The 21,374-nt window shown below is 33.0% G+C and overlaps 1 protein-coding gene across 3 annotated transcripts in view; it reads left to right on the top strand.

Annotated features, from left to right (window-relative positions):
* Positions 1–21,374, top strand: part of LOC111048633 (52 kDa repressor of the inhibitor of the protein kinase) — a 46,026-nt gene that overhangs the window by 6,160 nt on the left and 18,492 nt on the right. The gene's annotated exons all lie outside the window — the stretch shown is intronic.

Raw genomic sequence — 21,374 nt, 5'->3', positions numbered from 1 at the left:
TGTGAACAGTAGACCTCGCGCTCAGTAAGTTACATTGACCTGTTATGTTTCTCAGAAATTAATAAATAATTTATCAATTTAAAATGTCTAGAAAAAATCCTAAATAAACATATAGCTTTCTGTCCTATATCGTACTGTGACGTGTCGTTCCGGAATGTGAGTGTGAGCGCTGTTATCAGGTCTGGCTGCAACTGTCTACAACGTAGATGAAAAGATAACATTTTTTGTGTTCGATTTTTTCAGGTGTTCGATGTTTTTGAACGGCTAGTATTATACTCAACTGTCTACTAACGTTGATGGAAAGATACATTTTCAAGATGTTCGATGTTTTTGAACGTGTAGTATTATAGTCCACTAGACAGCTGATTTATGATGAATAATTCTATAGTCTGATTTTTACTCCAATATTGGCGTATGAAGGAGGCTCCTTTTTCCTTTTATATTATCCTTGAAATGCAAAATTTCCAAAAACCTTGTATATACGTCGACGCGCAATTTAAAAAGGATTATACCTGTCAAATTTCATGAAAATCTATTACCGCGTTTCGCCGTAAATGCGCAACATATAAAACATTCAAACATTAAGAGAAATGCCAAACCGTCGACTTGAATCTTAGACCTCACTTCGCTCGGTCAATTATGTTCATCCTTTGCCATGTGGGATTTTTCGTATCTATTTGTTGCTTGATAGTTTCATTAATCCAGGGATTCCTATCTGGTTTATTGCTCACATTTATCCTTTACATTTACATTTTATCCTTATTGTACTATTAACATAAATGAATTCAAATCTCTTAACAATTTCATTGTAGATATCTGATGGGTCTCTAAGATCTAAGATAGGCCACCAGTTTTCCTAATTAATTCATAAAATTTTTTTGTATTGATAACACTCTTATAATCATTATCTATTTGTCTATCTGAGGATTTATTCATACTGATCTTTACCCCTGTCCAATAATGGTCGGAGATTTTGTTCTCAACAATAAAAGAAGTATAAGAGCTTTCATCATTCACTTTAACATTTACGTGATCTAAACATGATGACAATAATACATCATTATTTATCTCCTCTCTAGTAGGCTTTTGAATACTATTATAGAGACCATATGAATACAAAACACTGAGATAATTATCTGCACCATATCTATCATTCAAGTAACATATATTAATATCATCCATCATTATAATATTTTCTTCATTTTTTATCCACTCCAGAGATAAGAAACTTTCCAATTCATCATTAAAAGAATTAACATTTCGATTTGGAGGTCTATAGAATGCTGCTACGATTATTGATTTATCCCTATCACTAACTTTCAAACATATTATCAATTCAGCAGATTCAAAATTACATGTAATCTCTTCTATTTTCAAATTCTTCCTATAGAAGATTGCTAATCCCCCACCTCCTCGACCATCCGGTCTACATCTGAAAATACTAGAAAATCCAGAGATCTCATACAATTCAATTTCCTCACTCCTTAGATTAATCTCACTCAGTATAATTAAATCTATCTCATCAATTAATTCATTTAATTCAATGTTCAATGTATCCCAATGTTTCCTCAAAGATCTTACATGTGTACATATACATCTAAATTCAGTTATTGATTTATCAGTCTGTTTTAAAAGGTTTTTCGTATCTATCCAGTCTGAGAAATTTATAAATGTATAATCTGTACTCAAGTCCTCGTCTTCGAGTTGTATCATTGTTGTATGTTCTTATCTAATATGAGAAGAAAAATCTAATCACTAGTCAAAATCGTGAAGAATAGTAAATAATGTACAGTATATATTATCAAATTACCTGAATTGCACAATCAGCTCCTGCACCTCTATATATTACGACTGATGATTGTGCTTTTCATCAACATGGCACAGAGACAAATAAAAGGGGGGGAAAATTTTTGAGTCTATCCTGAAAATACTAAATCAATTGTGATAACGTCTTTAATTCATAATAATTAGGATATTATCTTCCGCCTGCCAACACTTTATCATTCTCCCGCCACAATCACTTTTCCCTATCATAGTACTGCCAAAACCGTTGATATGATGGAAATATCTACAATTTCCGGATTTTTTTCAACAATCAAATCTCACTCTAAAAATATATTTTTCCATAAATCGTTTTCAGCAGGTGAAAGAGAAAATTATATTGTACATTTCAAGATCAAGTAATGACTTTTATGGGGTTACCGAGATACATAGCTTTGAATAAAGAAATTGGCCATTTTTTGTGTATTGGAATATTGGAATTTAGTACACTCAACAGTAAATTTTCCTCTTTTCGACCGAATTTGACTTATGATGCATGATTTTGGACCGCCTTGACGAGCCGAGAATGAAGTGTAGTACGATGAAATCTGAGCATTGTGTCAGAAGTTATAAGTGTTTGAAATTTTGATCCTTGAGGTGTCCTTAAGCGCGCCACTCCACTAGAAAATACTGAAATGAAGTGCATCTAACGGGCGATTCTCATAGAACATAATCTTTTGAACTTATGTCATTGTGCGAAATATCAATGTGAAGACTATGTAGTTGGTGATGATGGTTGAAGCTGAAAGTTAGGTGTTTTTCACAATACAAGGAGCATTGTTGTCAGGTGTACCTGGAAATCTTTTTGAGATAGATTGCTCCACTTGATCTCAGATTGTAGAGCACAAAAAAACGCCTAGAGGGATTTTGAATTATACATCTAAATGGTAACAATCGGAAGATATTGTTGATCAAAATTGATTTTTTCTTCAAATTTCACTCATTTTTGAAAAATCATAACTCAGTACTCATTGAAGATAGAAAGTTCCGAATGATTTCATTTTATTCAGAATTTCATAATCTAGAAAAAAAGCAAGAGCAAATTTTTCCGTCCGATTACGAGATTTGGCAGAAATAGCTGAAAACTGGAAAATGAGCCGAAAATACGAGGTTTTTGGGCCACTCTGTATCTAGCACAAGGAAATTTTGCATGAAGAAATTGGTTCTGGGCTTCTCTTATGTACCCAAATAATATATTGAAAAATCAGAACTACAATATAAATTGCAAGCACACCCCCTTTTTATGTCTATATCGACTGGAATATTACCTATAAATAGATTTTTAATAGTGTAACTATTAGTGTTAGCCTGAAGCTGCGTTTTTACACCGGAGTTAATAATACGAGTTATTAACAAAAAGTTATTAACTTGACTGAATCGTCAAAAATTTCTCTTGACAAAAGTTAATAACTCATGTTTCTAACAGAAAATTCCTTGTTATTAACAAGATCTTGTTATCAATATAATTGACTTAGCCCAGTCAATAAAGGTTTTATCAATCCGAAAATTAAATAAAATCTGAATCTCCCACCATCGATAGAACCCTTCCAGAGGGTCATACTCCCAAAAGTCCCAAGAAATCCCCTTGGAGCTTTCCCCCCTAGCCCCCCTCAAAGTTGGAAAATGCAGGTAATCACGGGAAATCAATTATCTCTGTAACCATTGATAGGAAATAGTTCTATTATACGTCATTCGATTCCTTACATTATGGACTACAATATTGATTATATTCATTTTTTCTATTAACTTAACAGTTTTCTTGATAAAATAATAGATATGTGAAAATTCAGGGAGTATGCGATTTGATTTTTCTGTTTTCTTCGATTAACTTCGAAGAAAGTAATTTTAAAGAAAAATGAGCCAAATAATAAATGTAGCCACTCTCATTGCGAACCCATTGATGTATATTTTTATGTATTTGCGATTCGATTTGACGCCGTGGAAGGGGAAACTGACGACGCGGTACGGCGCGGTATGGCTGACTCGTTTAGCCATAGTAAACAGCAAACAGTAAATCAATTATCTCTGTAATCATTGATCGGAAACAGTTCTATCATACATCATTCAATTCGTTACATTACGGACTACAATATTAGACGTATTCATTTTCTCGATAAAACAAACAGTTTCCTTGATAAAATAATATATATATATATATAAAATTTTTGGGTTTTTCGATTTGATTTTTGTTTTCTCCGATTAACTTCAAAGCAAGTAATTTTAAAGAAAAATGAGTCAATTAATTAATGTAGCCACTTTCATTGCGAATCCATTGTATTGTTATTTACTTGCGATTCAATTTGACGCTGTGGAAGGGAAAACAGCCGACGCGGCTGACTCCCTTCACCATAGTAAACAGAATAGTAATGTTTTCTACATTGCATCTCATTCACACTATGGCGCTCGATACAATTAATTTAGTCTATTGTTTTGACATGCGCTGAATCTAGATTTTCACTTTTCATTACTCTAAAATATTATAATTTTCTCGATTTAACCACGCTGATGATAAAAATCAGGATTTTGTTGTCCGCTCACAGAATATATTATTAATTTGAAGTGTGCCTTGTCAATACGAGTCAGAGGTATCACAATATTATTTGATATTTATGTTTTTCAATGAAGTTTGATGATATATTACCGTATGTGTCCAACTCCTTCATCTTATCCTTATTTTGTGAAAAAAATTTGAACACTTGATAATGAAATGAATATCATCATCAGATCATGTGAACAAAGAAAATCAATCAAATTCTTTATTTACACATTTTTGTACAAAATAAAATTGTATCAAATAGTGTATCGTCAAAAATAAAATCAAAACATAAAACATATATGCCATACAGTAGGCCACTACATCAAACATGTATAGTGTGAGTAATTTCTTATATTATTGTAAGGTTCCATTATCAAAAAACTCGTCAACACTATAAAATGTCCCTTTTACCAAAAAAGAAAAGGCATCTTTTTTGAAATATCTGCGATTTCTACACTTGATTGCAGATGGCAGGTGATTAAAGAGCTTGACTCCCATGTAACTAGGCTTCTTCTCGAAAAGGCTTAACCTATGTGAGACAACACACAAATCACCCTTGCCTCTAGTATTGTGTTGGTGAACCTGTGAGTTTGTCGAAAACTTTTCTTTATTAAATATGTTAGCAAGAGTAATTGATAAATATAGATGCAAGGCACAGTCAGAATACCCTGAGTTACGAAAGCTCCTCTACAAGATTGACCGAAATCAAGTCCAGCAAGGTATCTAACAGCTTTTTTCTGTATGAGAAAAATGTTATCTAAATTTGTTTTACTGGCGCTACCCCAGAGTTGCCGTAAACCAAATACGAATATATTAGTGAGTAGTATAAAATTTTTCCAGTACCAGGTGGAGTAATTTTGGTTAGTGCGTAACAAGAATATACTTTTTGAGATTTTACTAATGAGATTCTCTATATGTGGCACGAAAGTGAGCTTGATGTCCAATAGCATTAAGTATCTTTACTACATTCGAACTTTCTATAGGTTGAGATTCAAGAACGAGCATTGGCAGAAAGATCAAAGGCTTATTTTCAAACATTATCATATTACATTTCTTTTTATTTACACTAAGGTTGATATCATTGAAATACTGGGCCACATTATTGCTATTTAGATTCATGTTCACCTCTAAACTTTCAATGACCTCAGTTTTATATTCATTTGTAATAACATTATCGATGCATGTATTACTTGCCGACCGGGTAACCTCATTAATAGTATGGTGCAAATCAAATTGATGCAATACATTTTCAAAGCATTTAGTCAGAGAGCTATCTACAAGAAAGTTTACATTGAAATCACCCAAAATAACAATTTTACGTTTCAAATCTGATGATTCTCGCTCAACCATAAGAGAAAAGTTATCTAAGAAAATACTCAGATCTCCACTAGGAGGTCTGTATACCCCAATAATCATAACAGTTTCATTTTGTGAGACTAATCTTACAGCTGCTAATTCTATGTGTCCCTCCACACTATACGGTTTTGTGTCAATTGGTATGCATTTCAATGCAACATCCATTAACTTAGTGCTCACAAATAGAGCTACTCCCCCTTTGCTCCTTTCCCTTCTACAAAAATTAGCAAAAATCTTCATATTCTTTAGAATAATCAAGTCTTTAATTTCATTTCTCACTCCAAACTCACTAAGTGCTAGTATATCAGGCCCTTCATCCTCAACGAGACAATCAACTCTATCAATTTTGTTGACAATTGAATTAAAATTCTGGTGTACACATGTACAAAATAAAAGGGTAGGCCTACCTGTGATACTATATGATAACACTGTATTCCTGATAAGTTGAAAATTTTCAAGCTGAAATTAGATTTATTTTTTGCTCATTCGTTTTAAATATTAACAAATGTTACTAAATATTATCTCATACAGTGAGAACAAATTATTCTGAAGCTTTCTATTCTCACTGAACATGAAGAGACAATACTAAGCCAGAATTTTAGTTCCGTTCACAACCATTATTATCAGAACATTCAAATTGATGCTATGTAAATTTAACTATGGGATTATCCCCATCTCACAATTTCCCTATTTATCCTTATCGTGATTTAGAATAAAGTAGTTAATGTTTATAATCACAAAAATGAATGTACAGTACCTATAATAAATATTACAAATACTAAAATTTCTAGTAATAAAGCAATTTTTTTTATGTACGAATTTTAAGGCTCTCAAAATGACTTTTTCTCAATTCCAATCATTATCATAATAGTAATTTAATGAAAATTGTTTATATTGTACATTGTTCGACTTAAGATAGGCTACATCCTTAATGTAATCAACTTATTTATTATGATTATCATGTTTATGAATAGAAGCGAGACTGAGATAAGAGATTAGTCAAACTGAAATATAAAAATTATATACAATGCTTATTTCTGATCTACTCAAATTAAAAAAAAAATGATAGTATCAAGCCGAAATGAATTGAGTAACTGAATTCCAGTGACTATCCACTGTTCAAATTGCACTGTGATTTCCTTTTGCTTCCAAATGGATTAAATTGCTTGACTCTTCAATGTAATAATTATTGTAAAAGACCAATTTACAGTGAAAGTTATCCAGATAGCATTTAAATTTGAATTGTCAGATCATGAAATTCATAACAAACTAATTCTTGAGAGAATAGTGATGAATTGCAAACAGTGGTGCATGTAACATTGATACAAAGCGATACAATGAAAAACAACATCGATTAATTTAATACTGGACTTATCCAATTCATATTACCGTACCTTTTAAGCTTATAAAATGTAAAACCAACATTTTCAATTTTCTCTGCTGGAGCAAATCATCGATACAAAATGAAGAAGAGCCCATTATAACCACAAAATACTTGTACTAGAATTCACCTGAACTAATTCACTTCAACCCTTCAACGATCACAATGAACTAGAATGGTATAAAAACTATAAAATTGATAATCAGGTAAATTTTTCAAATAACTCCACTCAACTTAATCTGCGAATGCCAAGTCATAAGAAATAATGTTCAATACTTCAATAGATTTAATTTGAATGCTTCAACATATAAATAGAAATTGATCTATTCTTTTGGTGCCCGAATCAAAATTAATGTCAATCACCATTAATCAACATCAAGAAAAGCTTCTGCCAACCTTGTAACTCCAGTATGATTCTGCTCATGCTTTACTTCGATTTATAAAGCTCTCATTAAAGCCCTTAATGCGAGTAGAGTTGAAGAATCGATCTGTTAACAAATAATAGAAGATGATGAATCATCTTTCAATTCATCTTATACGGTAGGATACTTTGTACTTGGTTCATGATTATTTACGAATTTTCCATCTCCAATGGACCGTACATCTGGTTTTCAATATTGAATATTCAATATTTTCTATCCTACTTGATCAACTTGTGATATTACGAGGGTAGAATGTAAAACACTTTTATGATTTTCCTACTTTTTATGCATGCTTACTCTTCTTCCTTAATTTGTATGATTGCATGGCTTTCATCTTTAGAATCTACTGAATTTTTATATTGGACTGTTTAGATAATTTAGATTCGACTAGTAAGAACGGAAGATGAGCTACTTTACCGAGAGAATCATAGAAAGTTTCAACTCAACAAGCACAATGTATAATTTTTTGATGCCTCAGCCGTCATATATATATTTTCCTCAACTGTAGGTATATTATCAACTTGGATAGAGAATATTAACTGTGTGAAACAGCAAACATTGCACGCTATGATTTTTTCAGGAAATTGTCACTGTTAACATTATTGTAATCTATGATTCATCTCAGTTTTTGACGCTCATAACTTATGATAAATTATAGCCTAGAATTATGATCATAAACATATATACAATTATTATATTATGTATTAGTATGAATATTTTATCGGTTGCAAAAAATATCTTTGTCTGTCATAGAATGCATGATTAAGAACAACAAAATGATGAGTTAATTATCACATTTCATTCAAAACATAGACAGCAAGATGATGACCGTATTGTAATAGTGGCATTATAATTAATTCACGTAGAAAAATATTGATTTCCTGAACTGGCAATGAAAGCTGAATAAATTTGCTGTAATCAAATTGGCTCAATCTCAAACATTTTAATATTTAGAATAATTAAGAGAACTAAAAAGTGTAAATTTAGTTTCAGCGCAAGTCAGAACAATAGACAAAATTGATTGTTTCCAGCGCAAATCTATATAATAAGAGAGAGTAGGGTTAAAACATGTCAACTTGTGGATTGCATACCGGAAAAACGGTAATGATTTAGATCTTCAAATTTTGCACATAGATTCTAAAAATATCAAAATCGTGCACCTCGAAGCCCGAATTTCAATTTTCTTTCTAGATTTTTTAGAATTAATGTTCAAATTCCATTTTAGGTACATGAATTTCATACAGAATAGCTTACATTGTTGAAAATGTGTTTGTTTATTAGTAAGAAAATAATAACGTTAGTTCAAGGCATCTTGTTTGAACGCAACTGTGGTCTAGAGGTAGAGTACTCGGTTGCGGCGCGAGCGTGCCTCGGTTCGATTCCCGAATACGCGTCCGTTTCTTTTTGTACTTAATTTTTTCCCTCGAAACGTATTAATAAAAATTATTTTTCGAAGGAATTTTTTTTCATCAAGATTGATCATAGATTTCATTAATTAATTATTATTCTATGTAAAATTTTGCAACCAGTACAAATGAAATGGACATGGGTTTCATGATGTGTCATTGGAATTCATAAGAAATGCATAAATAGATAGATCATAATAAAATTAGTACCGTAATAGTTGATATTCTTCAGTTATAATGTCGGCCTACTATTAGACACAAATTAGGAGTGAAACGAATTTTTAGGTATTTTGTTTGGAATTGGGGAAGCAAAAGGCTGCCAGATTCAAATTGAGGAGGATCTAATCGATACTATGAGTTTTTAAAGTATTATGTTTTCTTCAGTTACCGTATCTATACTAATAAAGGAAAGAACTGGCTTATACTTGTAACGGGATAGGAAAATTATGTTTGACGCATCATCACGTCTGAACTACTGGACTGTGTAATTTAAAATTTGCATAAAGATTCTTTATTAACCGAGGATGGTTATAGGCCTATTTTCAATTTTCCAATATTTTATTACGTCAAGTTTTCAGTTCGTAAAGTTTTAAAATAGACCCTTGCGGAGCACGGGTAACCTGCTAGTTGTAAATAAGATGCAACTTAGAGCATGTTCACATGACAGCGATTTACGCTCGGTTGTCGCTCGATTGGCAAATCGCTCGGTTTGCCAGCCTCATACACATGACTTCGATTCATGAGCGGTTTGCGCTTGGTTATGATAAATAATTACTAGGTACAACATCTATGTACTCAATCTTAATCTATGTACTTAATCACTATATTACTCTTAAACATAATATATTACTGCTCTGATCGAAACCGCTCGGTTGACTGAAGACATGTGTACGCTCTCATGCCTGCTCTAGTATATCGAGCCGCCCGGCAACCGAGCGAAAACCGAGCGGTTGTATTCTGAGACTACAACCGCCGCGATTCGCCGGCGACTACTAAAACCGAGCGATGCATGTGTACGGCACCATGTGTTTCCCTATACCTGGCAACCGCACGGTTTGTCAACCGCGCGACAACCGAACGTGAATCGCTGTCATGTGAACAGGCTCTTAGAAAGCAGTACTATTTTACTGTTTACTATGGTGAAGAAGTCAGCCGCGCCGTACCGCTTCGACTGTTTCCCCTTCTACAGCGTCAAATCGAATCGCAAATACTTAACACAATGACAATACATAACACGATACATCAATGGATTCGCAAAGAAAGTGGCTACATCAATTACTTGACTCATTCTTTAAAATTACTTGCTTCGAAGTTAATCGGAGAAAACAAAAAAAAAATCAAATCGAAAAACCCCTAAATTTTTACATATATATTATTTTATCAAGGAAACTGTTTGTTTTATCGAGAAAATGAATACGTCTAATATTGTAGTCCGTAATGTAACGAATTGAATGATGTATGATAGAACTGTTTCCGATCAATGATTACAGAGATAATTGATTTACTGTTTGCTGTTTACTATGGCTAAACGAGTCAGCCGCGCCGTACCGCGTCGTCAGTTTCCCCTTCCACGGCGTCAAATCGAATCGCAAATACATAACAATATACATCAATGGGTTCGCAATGAGAGTAGCTACATTTATTATTTGGCTCATTTTTCTTTAAAATTACTTCCTTCGAAGTTAATCGAAGAAAACAGAAAAATCGAATCGCATACCCCCTGAATTTTCACATACTACTAGTGAAAAACACTAGTAGTGCTCTAATGTGATCAAACTTATTCAACTCATAAAGAAACACTTTTCCGATAAACGTACTGTTCCAGACCTCATAGCAGAGATTGCTATCATGAAAACTTTTCAACATGAGCATCCCCTTGACTTTCTTGACAGACTCACGAAAAGCGAACCAGGGTAGTTACTCGCTACAAATTAGACTGTGTATCCGGTGACTTACTCAAAAACCTTCTTGAACAACTTGACATGACACTTGTAAGGACACTTATTCACGACGTTCATCCAAAACTCGGAGCTCATCTCCAAGTCTACAAGCTTAAGAACTTGGACGAAGCCCGTGACACTCTTCGTAGTGATTGCAGTATTGTGCTAAATCAATTGAAACTTACGGAATCTGTGTCTGATGGTGCAGTTATCAATCCTCAGTTTCGGCAGCGTAACTTCTTTCAACCGCGTTCAGTGTTTCCCCAATTCAGGCATTATTCACCTCGCAGTTTTTATCAACAGCCCTTCAAGCAAAATTTTGCTCCTCTTAACCAACATAGGTTTCAACACAACCAATTCCAACAACCTCCACAAATCCAATCTCAACAGCCTCAACAGAATCTAGTACCATTTAACGCAAGATTTCAGCAGTCTCAATTTCAAAATGTCGAACCAAAATCCTTCAACAGTAACTTTCGTAATTTCCAAGGCGATGCACACAATGTTCGACAGTCTCCAAATTGGAATTCTCAAAATACTGTCTCAATGCGTTCTGTTTCAACCAATCGTAGTAACAACTCTGCTCGGAACAATTCGTTCCACGATGCTCATTATCTGGAAGAAAATTTCATTGACGAATCTAACGTAAATGTCACTCCACTTGATGAAACTAATTTCGTTCAATCTATGCAAACTCAAATCGATTCTCTCACTTCCGCTGTAAATGAATTGGCAGATCGTTTTTTGGAATTAGGCCCAGCTCCTTCGGGGAACCCGCCAATCAGTTCGAGTTGAAGATTATCAACAAATCCCTCCCGTACTTTGTCAATGATTCTAATCTAAAATGGCTTGTTGACACTGGATCAGTGAAGAACTACATAAATCCCGCTATTGTACCACCTGATGTGACTAGATTTAAGGAAGAATTTATCGTGAAGACACCTGCTGGTGAAAGAAAAAGAGATGAGTATATTTTTATGAACTCGTCACAAGTGTTTCCAATGTATGCTAGAATTTAAGATGTATTTATTTGAATTTTCTAAGAAGTATGACATTTTATTAGGACATGAAACTCTAAGTGTACTCAATGCCAATGTTAATTTCAAGGATAAGATATTAGATTATTATAATGGATCGAAAAAATTATTATTTGTAATGAATTCTAGTAGTAACGAAATTGAATTGAAACCAGGTTTTAATGTGATAACTGTCCCAGTTAGGTCTATTCCCAATGTAGGACGAGGATTGCTTAAACCTCTAACAAATGATAAATTTAGTATTGACGAAGGTATAGTAGATATAGTTAATGATGAATGTACATGTCTAGCGTTTTCTCATGAACTCATGACCATCAGTCCTGAACCCAAGGAAATAGATGAGATAGAAACTATTTATGAGCCAACTAATGAATCAGTGACCGAGAGTCCCGAAAATTTTGCATTAGTGAAGAACTTGATTTTTGAAACTTTGCGTACAGATCATATGAATGATGAAGAGAAAGGGGAGATATTTGATTTAGTAATTAAATTTCACGAAATAATCAAACTTGAAAATATCCCTCTAGGGTCGACGAACTTACTCAAACACAAAATCAACACAGTTGATGACAATCCTGTTTACACTAGAAATTATAAGTACCCTCAAATTTTCAAGAAAGACGTTCAAATTGAGATATGTAGAAAAGTTGCTAAAGAACAAAATAATTCAACCCTCAAACTCCCCATACAACTCTCCAATATGGGTAGTTCCCAAGAAAATGGATGCTTCTGGTCAAAAGAAAATTAGAATAGTAATCGATTACAGAAAACTCAATGAAAAAACTATAGCTGACAAATATCCTCTGCCAAATATTGAAGATCTATTTGGAAAAATCGGACGAGCTACGTATTTCTCGACGATAGATTTATATTGTGGTTTCCATCAGATTGAAATGGACCCAGATCTGTCCCAAAAACAGCCTATTCAACAGAAGACGGCCACTTCGAATTTTTATGGCTTCCCTTTGGATTGAAAAATGCACCCCCATTTTTTCAGCGTAATATGAACATACTATTTGCTAGAATGCCGAATGTTTTAGTGTATATGGACGACATCATTGTATTCTCTGACAATTTAGAGGAACATTTGAGATCCGTTTTCAAAAAATTGAAAGAACACAATCTTAAAATACAGCTCAATAAAACTGAATTTTTCAAACGAGAATTGTTGTACCTAGGACATGTAATCTCAGAAGAAGGAATTCAACCAAATCCCGCCAAATTGAAAGCAATCAAGGACTTCCCGATTCCCAAAACCGAGAAACAAATAAAACAATTTTTAGGATTAACTGGTTACTACAGAAAAATGATAAAGAACTATGCAAAAATCGCTAAGCCTCTGACTCAAGCTTTGAAAAAAGATGTCAAGGTTGACATTTCCAATAAGGAGTACGTTAATGCATTCGAAAAACTGAAAACAATGCTCCAAAACAGTCCAATATTGCAATTACCCGATTTTTCTAAACAATTCATAGTTACTACTGACGCTAACAATTTTGCTATTGGAGGAGTGCTTTCACAGATTTTCAATGGTAAAGATCTATCTACCTGTTGCCTATGCTTCAAGGACATTGAATATAAATGAGATCAATCTCTCAACCATAGAAAAAGAACTATTGGCTATTGTGTGGTGTTGTAAATATTTTAGGCCCGGTACTTATATGGACGTAAATTTCTAATTCAGACTGATCACAAACCTCTCCAGTGGCTTCATAGTATCAAAGAACCAAATTCCAAATTGATAAGATGGAAGCTTTTGTTAGAAGAATTCGATTTTGACATTACCTACATAAAAGGTAAAACCAACTTTGTAGCGGATGCTTTGTCCCGTCCTTATGACGTCACAATGATGGAAAATGAAGAGAATGGTTTTCGAGGTTTCGAGGATGATTTTCAAGGTTTGGAAAATACTAGTGATGACCCCCACGAATTTGATGATGTAAATATAGACGATTTGATAAGGTTCAATACTAATACTGACGTACCCTCGATAGATAGTAGTACTTACGAAGATTTTTTTTCATCGAATAGGTAGCGAGCGGAATGATAATACTGGTAATGATAAATTAGTAACTAATGCTAATCAAGGAAACGTTGTAAATAATAATGCTTATGATGACATTGATCGTGAGATTATAGTGAGTAATGATAATAATGATGATGACGAACAAGAAGCCGAGAACGATAATCGCAGCTTAGCTACGATACACTCGCAAGAAAGCTCGAATGAACAGGTAGTTATAGCTGATGATGATAAGTTGCTTAATATTGAGCATAACCAACTTATTCTTGAACGAGGTGACCAAGCCCCTCAATTGAGAAAAAAATTTGGTAAAAGACGATTGACCATTTATTTTAGAAACGCTAATGATTATGATGACATGAAAAATAAATGTATTGAGTTTTTGAAACCAAAAACGGTATATGGAGTTTTCTGTTCGCGAGAAGGTGTTTTGTATGATGAGTACAAGCAAATTTTCAACAACTTTCAAAATGTGTTATTAGAAACGTTTGATTCCATAAAACTGAAAAGGTATAAGACAATGAATTTAGATATAGTGGATACTGATGAACAAAAACAGATAATTTCAAATCACCATGAAGGAAAGACATACCACAGAGGTATCAATGAAACGTATAATCAGATAAGGAGAAGATATAACTGGTCATCAATGCTAAGAGACGTAACAAGATTACATTAACAAATGTGCTGTATGCCTGAAAGTAAAGTATGATAGACAACCTGTTAAAGTCGCATATAAAGTCACTCCTACTCCAGATAAACCATTTGAAAAACTACAAATTGACTGTTTCCAATACGATAAAATAAAGTTTTTGACAATGATTGATTGTTTTTCCAAACGATTAACGGTCCATCCCCTAAAAAGTTTGAACCAAATCGATATTCAAGAACGCCTGAATGATTATTTTTCATCTTTTCCCATACCCAAAATTATACAAATGGACAACGGCCGTGAGTTTGACAATGCAGGTTTACGCGACTTGTACGGTGTTGAAGCATACTATGTCACTCCTGGACACCCAGACTCTCAGGGCTTAATTGAAAGAGCTCATTCTACGCTTATCGAAATCTTAAATGCAATTCAATTGGAAAATAAAAGCAATACAACAGAAACAAACATGAAACTAGCAGTTATAGCATTTAATAATACGCTCAACTCAACTCTGAAAATGACTCTCATGGAAATAACTTATGGCATGTCAAACAATCCTTTTGTTAACGGAGTTATGGAAAGATTGGTGACAGAACAACAGTCTCACCAATATTTAGAAAGAATGAATTTAGTTCACAAGTTGATAAAGAATAAAATTGAATCCGAAAAACAAACACGCACTGAGCAACTGAATGTCAATCGTGAAAAGGATGTAAAAATTGAAAAAGCACCTTACATTAAAACGACTTTTAACAAAAAAACTAAACCGAAATTCTTCATAGTAAACTACAGTAAAGACGATCAACTAGCTACAAACCCTCGAGCAATTCAGAAACGCCCATTTAAAGTACACCCCAATAGAATGAAACGCCTCAAAAAACTGGTGAAACGAAAGAACTTATGTGTTACAGGACACGATGATACCAATCCTACTTCTCCTGTTGCTGGCCCCAGCGACACCTTACGAAATGATTGACCTGTGCAAATCCTCCGGTGTTGCTCCCATTAAAATTCAGAACTCCTTTATTGTTAACACGACACACATATGTTCATAAAATAAGTACTAGCTATTTAAGATTAGAATTAAGTAATATAGAGACATTTATTGATTTTTTAGCTAATAAGGATATTGATAAGAGTCGTTTAAGCATCATGAAATTTAATTTAAAGTATACGAAGAGTAAATTAAATAAAATCCAATCAATTAATTATAGACAAAAACGAGGCCTTTTTAATAGTGTAGGATCTGCACTTTCATGGCTCACTGGTAATATGGACGCAATTAAAAAGGAACAGAAAGATATTATCAATTCAATTGAAAACTGTTTTGGACGTATCAGCGACAATAAAAAAACTATTACTGGACAAGGGGTTAAAATCGATTCGTGTATTGAGGATTTAGCTTCGGCAAAAAGTGAAATTGCAAAGTTGCGAAATGAACTAGATAGGGCCAATAGTGAAATTGCAGGTTTGCAACAGTACTCACGAAAAGACTGCATTAATATTGTTGGAGTACCAGTACAGGACAATGAGAACATTTTTGATATCCTGAAAAGCATATCTTCGTTCATGAACTTTGATTTCAATAAGGACATGATTTCTAACTGTCATAGGTTGTCCGGTAAAAATCGTGAGATGGCACCTCCTATCATTGTTAGATTTGTAAGAACATAGACAAACAAAAGTTCCTACAATGCAAGGGTAAAAAGGGAAGAATATTAGCCAGTGATATTGGGTGGTCGAATGATGCTCGTGTAATCTACATTAATGAAACTATGTCTCCGTTCTGCAAGAGTATCTTCAACAAAGGAAAGGAACTTCAAAAACAAGGTCATTTGAAATATGTGTGGTTCAAAAATGGCAATGTATTCGTCAAAGCTGATGATCTTTCCAAAGTGTACACATTTCAAGAATTGAGGACTTCAATAAGTTAGTTACTAAAAGATAAATTTTGATTGATTGATCTATTTTTGTCATACTAGGCTATGTGGGCATGTAGAGAGTGCAAATTGCCGTCTAATGTTTTTTATATTATTTATTCTATTTTATTTTTTTCTATTCTTATTATGATTTCAATAATTTTGCTTGCTTGATATTTGATTATTATGCCAATTTGCTTATTAACTGATACACGTTTTGAATGCTATGTGAGTGGAACAAGAATAATTAAGTTAATTGCAGTTAATTTTCAATATATTTCATTCTATTTTATCATAAACTAAGACGTTTTTACAATACGTTGATGAATTAATTCATTTCAATTCTATTATTATTGATTTTGTTTAATTGATTAAATTGAAAACGTTAACATTAATTTATGAACGGTGAATCATGTGATAAAGGCAATATTGGTGTTTCACATTATATGTGATTTTTTTAAAAGTTTCTTTGAGGAGTCTCCTGCTTTGTGCATTATTATTCAGATTCAGTACCTATTGTAGATGTACCCAATCTGTTTCTGCATTTCGTCTAAAATATCATTTATTATGAGGTATGAATGTAGTGTGAATGTTGCATGTGGGAATAAAAAATTATTGTTTTTCTGTCACAACTTACTAAATTGTATGTCAATCTTATCATTCTTTTATGGGGGCTAATGTGAAGTTTTTTGAGAGTGTAGATGATGTTAACAATTGTTTTCTTACTGGTAATAATAATCTTACTATAATACACCAAAATATTCGTAGTATGAACCGTAATTTTGACTCCTTTATCACATACTTGAATTGTTGGAATAAAAGACCGGATATTATAGTTTTATCTGAAACATGGACTCAATCTGAAAATGATGCAGCTATGTATAACATTGAAGGGTATGATAGATATCATGCTGGTGCTGATTTCACAAGAGCTTCTGGTATTATAATATTTGTTGCAACTGAAGCGGGTATAACGTGCTCTGAAATTACAGCAAATATCATCGGTGCTGATTCTGTATTACTTGAATGTCGCATGTTTAACTATTGTTTTAGTATTCTTGGTATTTACAGATGGCATGGTGTACAAATAGAGAATTTTCTTGATAGTCTTAATGAATTGTTGGAGGGCTACCAAGCTGCAAATTGTTTTATAATAGGTGACATTAATATTGATATAAGCAGAATTGGTGATATTAAAACTTTAAAATACTTAGAAATGTTGTTTAGCAATGGGTATGAGTGTCTTATAGACATGGATACTCGCTTATTGAATGATAGTTCATCTTGTTTGGATCATATATTTTTTAGATCAGCCTTAATAAAAGAGCTGTATCAAGTGCAGTAATTGAATCTCAGATTACTGATCACAGAGCTGTAGCCGTTTCCTTATCTAAAAGTAGTTGTGAAAATTTCAGATTGTCTTCAACGGAGAAATCAATAATAGATTATGATAAATTAAACAGCTTATTAATGCATCATGACTGGAGTTCGGTATATTTTTCTAATGATGTTAACTTTAAATTCAATACATTTATTGGTGTTTTGAATAATTACTTAAAACAGTCAAAGTACACTATTCTTGTAAATTTAACCAGCCATGATAAGAAATTGAAACCTTGGATGACTGAAGGGTTGTGTGCTGCTATCGTGATAAGCTTTACAAAAAAATGTCCAGAAATCCAAATGACAATAAATTAAAATCAGATTATTTGAAATTTAAGAAAAAGTTAGTTGTGTGGATAAATGAACAAAAACATAGGTATTTTTCTCATCTCAATGTCTTACCTATCCAGCAACAATGGAAAGAAATCAATAAATTGTGTGGTCAAGCGTCAAGAAAACAAACAATTAGTTTACAGATAGGAGGTACAATTGTTAGAGAAGATCAGACTGTAGCTAAGGAGTTCAATAATTATTTTGCTAAAGCAGCGGTTGAAGTAACTTCTTCGGTGAAACCTTTATCTGATGAAAATAAGCAACTGTTAAGGAATAAATTTAAAATAAAAAATTATTACAATTCAATATTCCTTGAGCCTTTTCATTTTGATGAAATTGATAAGTTAATTCAGAGTTTAAAGAATGGCAAGTCTCCAGGCATGGATGGATTTAGTGGTAGGTTATTAAAAATAGTGTCTACATCAATTATTCCCGTTCTTTGTGACATTTTCAATAGTAGTATTTCTTGTGGAGTATTCCCTGATGCCTTGAAAATAGCCAAAGTTGTGCCTATCTATAAAAAAGGTTCAAAAACTGATATTGCCAATTACAGGCCAGTATCTTTGCTTTCAGTTTTTTCTAAAATACTAGAGAAACTAGTAAAGAAGAGAATTGTAGATTTTTTCAATGTTAACAAATTCTTCTACAGTGGCCAATTCGGCTTTCAACAGGGTTTGAGTACTGAAATTGCGCTGAATCACTTTATGACAAATATTTATAATAGTTTGAATACTCGTGGTAAGATGAAAGTTTCAGGGCTCTTCCTTGATATTAAAAAAGCTTTTGACACTGTTGATCATGATATATTGATAAATAAGTTGTTCATGTCTGGGGTTCGTGGAATCCCCTTAAAGTGGTTTAAATCTTATTTAGAGAATAGGAGCCAATGTGTTAGTATAAATGGTATTAATAGTGAATTGGTTGTAAACAGCAATTGTGGAGTCCCTCAGGGTTCAGTCCTGGGGCCTCTCTTATTTTTAGTATATATAAATGACTTATTCTCATTGAATTTTCATGGATCTGTAACATCATTTGCTGACGATACTGCACTGGCCTATTCAGCTAATAGTATAAATGAATTACAAATGATGTTACAGTCAGACTTGAGCAATTTGAGACTCTGGTTTGATGGGAACAAAATAGTGTTAAATGCTTCTAAAACTAACTTCATTAATTTCTCCCTATCAACGGTTTTTGAATTCTCAGTCCCTTTAAAGTATCACGAGATAGATTGTCAAGCAGAGTCATGTAAATGTAATAGTATTTATCAAGCTAATTCCTTGAAGTATCTTGGTATGACTTTGGATGACAGATTAATTTGGACAAATCACATAACAAATTTGAAATGTAGACTTCTTTTTTTAATTAGGAAATTTTATAATCTTCAACATTCTTACCTAGATATATTCTCCGTCAATTGTATTTTGCATTTTTTCACTCAAAACTAGATTATGGATTATCTTGCTGGATGTCAACATATGCTTGTCACTATAATCCAGTTGTAATTCTACAGAAAGCCATAATACGCATCATTTGTGGTGTTAAAAGAAGTATTCACTCGTTCCCTTATTTCAAAATCTTGCAAGTTCTGCCATGAGAAGCATGTATGTGTTCAAGGTGCTGTCGTTGTTCTTTAAAATGAGTGGGAACCGAAATATGGGGATTGCGCCTGAAACTCATCCAATGGGTGAAGTGGTAACACGGCAAAGAACAAGAGAGTTGCTAGCAACACCAAGGCCTTATTGTACCAGGTATAAAAAGAGTACCATCTTAGTAATAATGTAGAAAAACAATTTGCTGTTAATCATAAATTAATGGAGGAATTCAACAATGAAATGAAAACAATACGATCAAATAATATGAAAATCAGTAATTACTTTAATTCATTGTATAACGAATCAAACAGAATCGAACTTAATCAGCAATCCTCATTGTTATTTGACTCTCTCTTGCTTTTAAATAATAAAATTTCCGATATTGTAACAAGCTTAGAATTTTGTAAATTGAATGTACTCCACTCGACTATTATTTCTCAGGATGAACTTTTTCTCATGCACCGAAATTCGAATTTTAGCTTCATTTCAAACGATGTCAGTGTAATATGGAAACTCAGCAAAGTCCATTGTGCAATGTTAAAAGACCACATTTCTTATTTCATTGAAGTACCACTACATTCGGCAATTTATGAAACATTTTTCCTATGATTCTATGAATGGAGACATACGAGGTCTGCTATCTCTTCATAGTGAATGATTTAATAGAATCAACAGTTGCCAACAGTTTGCAATTGAAATAATAACATTTCCTCAAATTTCGAGCTTATTTTAAATTTTAGGTGAAATTGTTATCGAACATTAATTGTAGAGATTTTCATGCTCAATCTTTTCCAGTTGGATTCTTTTTTTTAAATTGTATCTGAAGCCTGATAATTGGGAATCTAAAATCAAACTTTGCATAGATGGGATGGAGCTCCTGGAATTTTTACAGATATGAGACTTTTGGCAGTTGATAGAGCTTATCGATGACTATTTTAGGTATGAATTTGATCAAAATCGTTGGAGCAGTTTCCGAGAAAATCACGAAAAACCCTGTATATATATATATATATATATATATATATATATATATATATATATTATATATATATATATACAGACAAATACCCAAAAACCACTTTTTTGGACTCAGGGGACCTTGAAACGTATAGAAATTTAGAAATTGGTGTACCTTAATTTTTTTCGGAAAGCAATACTTTCCTTACCTATGGTGATAGGGCAAGGAAAGTAAAAATTGTAATTCTGGCGTAGATAACGATATTGTTAATACAGATTCTCAACAAATGTATCCAAGATTGCCATGTAACTAATACTTAATTTTTGAACATGTACTTGAAAGTATTTTATTTTTGAAGCTGAGGGCAGCTTCACACTTGGGGGGGAGGAGTTACATTTGGTAACCCCCTTTATAATGCTGATGTAGCTAAGCATTGTTATTTACTAGCCATTAGTTTAGTTGCTTTTTCGAGTCAGTCTGTTGCCAGAGCTCGTAGAGCGTACATCGCTTATAACCATGTATTAGATGTATTAGTATGTTGAAATAAATAATTATTTTTAAAAAGCCGGTCAAGCCGTGTAGGTTGTGTATGCAATATTTTTAGCAATATTC

Source organism: Nilaparvata lugens, chromosome 3, assembly GCF_014356525.2.
Source record: "Nilaparvata lugens isolate BPH chromosome 3, ASM1435652v1, whole genome shotgun sequence".
NCBI classification, from domain to species: Eukaryota; Metazoa; Arthropoda; class Insecta; order Hemiptera; family Delphacidae; genus Nilaparvata; species Nilaparvata lugens.
This window is presented reverse-complemented; position numbering and strand designations above follow the sequence as displayed.